We start from the raw sequence: 6643 nt of genomic DNA, 5'->3' as shown, positions 1-6643 counted from the left end.
TGAATAATTGCAGGAGACTTTTTTGACAAAGGTGAACCTCTTCTACTGGTGTTTGTCCACGTGTAACTCAGTCACCTCATTTTGCCTCCCTGGGTTGATTCAGAGGAGAGCTACTGCAATATTTCCTAAGTTATGGTCCCAGAAGGGATGGAGTTCTCCACTGAGCTGTTGTTTACCAGAGCTAACTCCTCTGTCATGTGAAAAGGCAGCCAAAAGTAAGTTACACGTTGGTTTTTATTAGTGTGATTTTGGAATGCTCTTACAGAGCCTGGTTTATGCACATCTGGTGATCAATACATGCTGAAATGCAGGCATGGAGAGTGGGGCTGGAAGGGATCATGTGCCTCAAGTCAGAACTGGTTGAGTTTCTCTCTCTGCAGTGACTGTAGAAAAGCTGACTGACTGCATTGGGCAGGAACACATGAACACGCAGCAAATGTCTTATTTACATCAGGTCCTTTTATGACTTCATGGTTTGGGCACCCAGCATCTGAGGCATCAGTACCACAGCACTGTGATTCTTGATGTGTTGTTGAGTTTTCCCTTCTGCAAAGCTGTGACTCATTTTTTCTGTTTGGAAGACATATGGAAGGAAGAGATGTGCCCATGATGGTATCCTTCACAAAATCTAATTCACACTGAAAAAGGTAAAATATTGATGAACTACTTGTGCATCCTGTCCAGAACATCTTTAGGAATAATTGAATATGGGTGGTTGATGACTTTGAAAGGCTGAACCATCACCATTCATTCCTGATACCTCCTTATGAGCCCACTCAGAATCAAAGCAGAAACAATGATGCAAAGCCAGGCTACTTTGAACCTTCAAGATTAATTTTTTGAGAAACTGTCTGTTGTCCAAGAAATGTTTGCAGAAAATAACTGGGAGAATAATTTAGACTAGAGATACCTTGTGGAAAACTTTTAACATCTGGGACACCACTCCTGAGAAGGAGAAAGTAGCCAAACCTGTTATTGTCTGTGACTTACTGCTTTAGCTCTGGTAGCTGCATTGCTTTTTGGTTTGATGGGGGTTTTGTTGGTTTTTTGAAAGAATTTACTCAAAAAAGAAGACATATTTTCCCTCTGGGATAAATAACCTCCCATAATTGCACAACTCCACTGGTTTTTAATCAAGTCTGTGTGCCCACAGTAAGTGGTCTTTGGTTTTCTGGCCAAACACCAGTACTTGCAAGCTACATGGAAAACCTTTCCTCTGGAGCTACACAGCACCATAAGGTTTGTAGTTCCACAGGGGCTGATTTGTGCCAACCAGCAGCAGGGCATCATGTCAAATTCTGCAGAATATAAGCCTTTACCCATAGCAGTACATGAATTTTCTAGCCATCCTATAAAAAAACCCTGTGAATACAAAGAAAGGCTGGCTTGGTTTCCTGAATTGCCTCTCAAGAGGGAGAAAAGACAGGGAGCAAGAGTGATCTTCTGTGCTAGCTTGCCTGTTTGTTCTTAAACCTACTGAGGCCCAGTTAAACAGGAATGCTGTTCAACTCTTCTTTTTGTCAATGAACTCCAGCTACTCTCAAAATGTGGTAGTTCCCAGACACGAGGGACATCAGTAGTGTGTTTTAAATCTGACAAAGTCCTAAGAGCTTCCCCATTAATTTCTACATGGACACAGCTATAAGCAGCATGAAGTTTCCCCACAAGCCTAGGGCACAAGGTGGAGCCAAGCTGTCATCTCATGTTTAACCTAAGATGACCCTGGCAGGGCTGCCAAAACTTCAGGTCAAAGAGCTCCAAAGGGAGCACAGTGCTGAGCTGCTTTCATAGCAGGGGAAGGGCACAAGAGGAGCACAGATGAGAACACTGTCCCACTTTTCCCCTTTTTCCAACTAATTTCTAAAGCAATGATATTGAGAATATTTTTGCCCCCACATTAATAAAATGGAGCAGTTTCGGCCTGAAATCCCTCGAAGTGTCATTCTTTACTCTACATTGCTCTTAACTTTAAGGCTTTGGATTTTTTTATTAATTACCCATCAGCCACTCTTCAGCTGCAGTATTAGCATGTGGGACAGAGTTGCCTCCAGAGGCTATTTAAATTAAACACAGACCTACTGAATAGACACCAAGTGCCAGAAGATCTCCTTTAGAGGGAGAAGAGGGGAGAAACAGCTTTCCAGTTAACATTGCCAATGTGTTTCTGAACCAAAGGATGACACCTTTCTGACTTCAGGACATTATTGTCTTTCTCTGGCAGAACATGTGTTCTGAAAGCCTATAGCTGCTGTGTCATCTTCCTGCTGACATTTCGTGGGGATACTGCAAGCAAGGTACAGCCAGCCTGGCTTGGGATTGCACAGGAGACATCCAAGACAGTACATGTAATTCAGCTGATATTACAACCCTGCCAGAGGCAAGGCTGACTCCAGACCCAGCCAGGGCTCTGTGCAGGTTTGCAGGTGAAGCCAACCAACCTTGTGGATGATGCACAGCCAGGGCAGACCCTGGGAAGGAGCTGAATTTTTAAACACAGACAGGTTGTGCCTGTGACCCCCTTGGATACGTGTCATGGTAAGTCTGAGCCCGGCCAGGGAAGCTGAGCTGTCCCCACTCCAGTTCCTCTGTAGGCTGTACGTGGACATTGTCTGAAGGTTGGGCAAGAACAGGCTCGTATCTCATCGTCCAACCCTCCCTGCACCAGCAGAAACACCAGCCAAAAAGAGGGCTCTGGAAAGGCTGAAAAGGCTCAGGGGCTTTGGAGGAAGGGCAATCAGTGCCCAGCAGCAGGTCTGTGCTCAGGCTGGTCCCTTTCCACAGTTTGATTGTGTGGCTCTCTCCCAGTTCAGCACAATGGATGGGCTCCGCTCCTCAAATGGGTGCAAACGGGCTGTTGGCCAGGCACTGGAGGCTGTTTCAACACAAGGATTTATGGTGAGCTCAGGGAGGCTTGGAGGGGGTTGTGTCTGGCCCCTGGAGAGAGCAGCAGATGCATTGTGCAGCCCTGCTGTTCTGGGCCAGCATCTCCCTTCCCTGCCTGTGCTGGATGGATGCCCTGGAGCAGGAAGCATCAGTCAAGCCTGCTCTCTCACACATCCATACCACTCCCTCCCTCCATGCATGCATTAAACCTTCACTGGAGCAGAATTCCACCACTTTATTCATCCCTCGAGCTGCCAATTCAAGTAGCATTTCACAGCCTGGACCCAAGGGGTTAAGGTGGGTTGTTAACTTCAAAGCTGGGCTCTTTGGGGATCTGAGCAGTGTGGGTTATGGACATCCTTGGGGGCAGGTCCTTTCTCTCCATGCTGTGAAGAGAAGATGTGGCATAAAAACTTCCTTTTTGGGAGGGCATGATTAATCTTTGCTTCTTGGAGGATGACAAATATATTATATTTGCTGACATGCACACGCATTCTCCTCTGCTGACGGGTGACCCCTGTCTTAATGCCAAGCGTGTGAGATCCAGCTCTGTAAACGAAGAGGAGAGCTTTGCAAGCTCATTAATGCTTTGAAGTCGCTCATTAGGAGCAGATTCCTCGGGAGCTGGCGAGCACAACACCCTTTGTGAGCATGACTTCATTTGATATTAATGTGGGTGCTGCAGCTGGAGGCATCCAGGGATGCTGTGCTGTGATTCTGCACACACAGACCAGCACGGCAGATTGCTGTGGCTGTAATGAACAGGGTAAAAAGGGAAAGTTTCTGTCCCCTCTTGTGAGTTTTCCTCCTGCTGTCAGCATATGAATTGGTTGACCCAGTCCTCCGCTGAGCCGAGGACAGGCAGCATTCCCTCATGAGATGTCTGGAATATTGCTGCCTTTTTCCTAGTACATGTGAATTAACTCTGGAGGCCAGGGTGACCCCCCCAGACTGAGGAGCTCTGTGTCACCCTCTTTGGAGGCTGAGAAATATCCCTTTTTGGTGCCTCTCACCTTCCCATCAGCCAATCAGAAGCCCTCCAAGTGGCTCAGCTACCCCAGGGCGCAGCAATGAGTGGTCCCCGTGGAAGAAAGGAGGAAATTGCTCTCACACTGAAGCAGGACAGGACCAGGACAGCCTGGCTGAGAGCAGACAGAACGCTCTGGTGAAAGGGCCTGGCAGGGTTTCTCTGGGATAGCATCCCTGTGTGAAAGTGTTGGCCTGAGAATATGGAGGATGGCTGAATTCAGAAACAGAAATTATCAGGCTTCTGTGGCTTAAGGGCTAAAGACTTCCTGCACATGGGCACCTAGGGGTTGTGGGTTTGAATCCCATGATGTTCAATAGTGGTGCCTGTGTTTTTTTCTTCTCTCTAGACTATAGGAACAAAGCTGCAGCTCATCCAAAAGGAAAAAAAAAGACCTTCCTGTACCACTGTCTGTCCCAGCTAAATGCACTAGCAGAGTACTTCATGCAGACAGGAGGGGGTCAGGAGTGGCACCTGGGGTGCAGGGCCAGGGCTTTAACTGTGTGCTGTGTCTGGCTGAGAGCTGCCAGGCTGTCAGAGCTGCTCCCTTCCCCTGAGGACCCAGTGGAGTCAGGAGGGACCTCCCAGAGATGTCCCTCCTGCTCCAGGGTCCCTGTTGGCATCACCACCAGTGACTGTGGCTCTTTCATGAGGATCTAGGGTGCACACAGGGCCTGTGCCATTCTTCATGGCCCATGAAACCAGCTCTCTCCTAATGAGATGTTCCATCAGCTGCCGGAGATGTTAAAGATAGCAGTGAGGAGGGAATGGTGTCACTGGGCTTGGGAAGTGTCCTGGGTTGGGACCCCAAGTGCTTGGTGAGGTGTGAGCTCTCAGGGAGGAGCTGGTGGGCCAGGGGAGAGGCCAGAGCCCACCAGGATGGCCGAGTGGTGAAGGCGTTGGACTTAAGATCCAATGGGTGCATGCCAGCGTGGGTTCGAACCCCACTTCTGGTAGGAGCCTCCTTTTCCTCCGGGTCCAAAGTTCCCAGCCCAGCTTTTGGAGCACCACTTCAGAGCAGGGATGGGATCCTTTTGGAGCATCACTTCAGAGCAGGAATGGGATCTCTGTCCCTGTGCCTGGGGAGCTGAGGCCATTCCATGCTCCAGTGGGAGGACCCTGGTGGGACTGGGCCTCCCTGCCATCCAGGCTGAATATGCACAGAGGCACAAGCCAGTCCCTCTGGCACACAGGCTGTGGATATCCTCTTCCGTGCAGGGAGTGCTGAGACAGTCATAGGCTTGAATCCCACACGCTCCCAAAATAGTGACTTGTTTTTCCTGTGGCAGAAATAGAAAAACCTGACTACCCAGAAGGGGGGAAAGAAAAGGTGTTGAGCACTAAATATTTTGGGCAAGTCACAAGGGGAAACCAGTGTGAACAAGTGGGTTCAGGGAAACAAGTTTGGGGTTTCTAAAGTCTGTTCCTTTTATCAGCCCTGCCCCATGACCCCAGACCCATTGCAGACTCACCCAAAGCAACATTTGTCACTCTCTGAGGGGATTTGGCAGTGTCACAACCCCCTGGAAGAAGAGAGCATGGTGTTCCTCATACTGCTGGTTAGGTTTGGGAAATGCCTGAGGAGCTGAGAGCTGCTCCTCTGCTGCACAGGGTCACTGTGCCGTGCTCTGTTTTGGGTCAGCGCCTCCAAATGCTCACGAGGCTTTTGCTCCCTTCCTTGTGTGCATGGATGGCCGCAGATACTTCCCCCAGCAGAGGGTGAGGCTGCTGGACTCACAGAGATGCTGTCAGGTTTTCATTTGGCTGCTTTGCTCCAGCCTGAGGCCAATCGGAAATGTCCTACTGCTGGGACATGATTTGAAGTGATGGTGTTAATTTGGTTAATTAGGATTCCTGGGAAGCGTGCACTTCTTGCAAATCAGCTTACCATTGTAGTATCACTGCAAAGAGTTATTTGCTGGTGCATGGGGTTATGTATGAATTTATGATTATGATGTAGGACCATTAATTTCATGTTTGTGGCAGATGATACAGCTCAATTAAAAGTTGCACGTTGAGATCTTTGGCTCTCTCTGATACGTGAGAATCAGATGGTGGCCTCCAGGAAGTCTTAAAGGGCCTTATGAGTGGCCATATAACAAATGGGGCAAGACCCAGAGGAGAGGACAGGGGAGGACTCCCAGGACTCTGCTCCTCTCCCATTCGATTAGTGCTGGGAGGGAAATTTTGTGCATATCTCCTATAGTTGACTAATTGCAACTAACCTCAGTCATTAAGTGATGCAAAGAATGACAAACACATCTCTGAGATATCCCAGGGGGTCTCAGCAGCACTGTGGGTCAAGTCTTTGCCTCTGATGGCTTGGAGTCAGACTCCTGTCTAGTTCATGTGTCAAAGGCATTTGGTGGCTTCTGTTGAGTTCAAAACTGAAATCTCCTCATTTAAGCTTCTCTGTTGATCCATATTCTCACAAAGCTTGTGTTTTTACTGCCCAAGAGGTGTGGGTTCTGTGTGTTTCAGTCCCCTTGAGGGTGCTTATCCACTTTACAAAACTGTTGGGCAGACAGAGCATCATCTGGGGGCACCAGGAGCTGAGTTAACAGCCTTTGTATGGCACAGCCCACCAGAGTTGTAGGGATGGCTGGGGCCAGATGTTAATATGAGTCAGGACTGAAAGCAAATGACAGATCCCTGTAAGAGTCTGGGGCTGGAGATTTGGGGATTGAAACAGCAATGAGTCCAGTGACCAGGGTAGGGGAAGGCTGTGGGGAC

At 48.7% G+C, this 6643-nt stretch overlaps 1 non-coding gene across 1 annotated transcript; it reads left to right on the top strand.

The window, feature by feature from the left end:
* Positions 1 to 4783: 4783 nt before the first annotated feature.
* Positions 4784 to 4866, top strand: TRNAL-UAA (transfer RNA leucine (anticodon UAA)). The gene has a single exon. It is a non-coding gene; the product is annotated as a tRNA-Leu (tRNA).
* Positions 4867 to 6643: the final 1777 nt, after the last annotated feature.

This window comes from Molothrus aeneus, chromosome 12 (genome assembly GCF_037042795.1).
Source record: "Molothrus aeneus isolate 106 chromosome 12, BPBGC_Maene_1.0, whole genome shotgun sequence".
Lineage (NCBI taxonomy): Eukaryota > Metazoa > Chordata > Aves > Passeriformes > Icteridae > Molothrus > Molothrus aeneus.
Note: the sequence above shows the minus strand (reverse complement) of the source record. Positions and strands in the feature narration are given on the sequence as shown.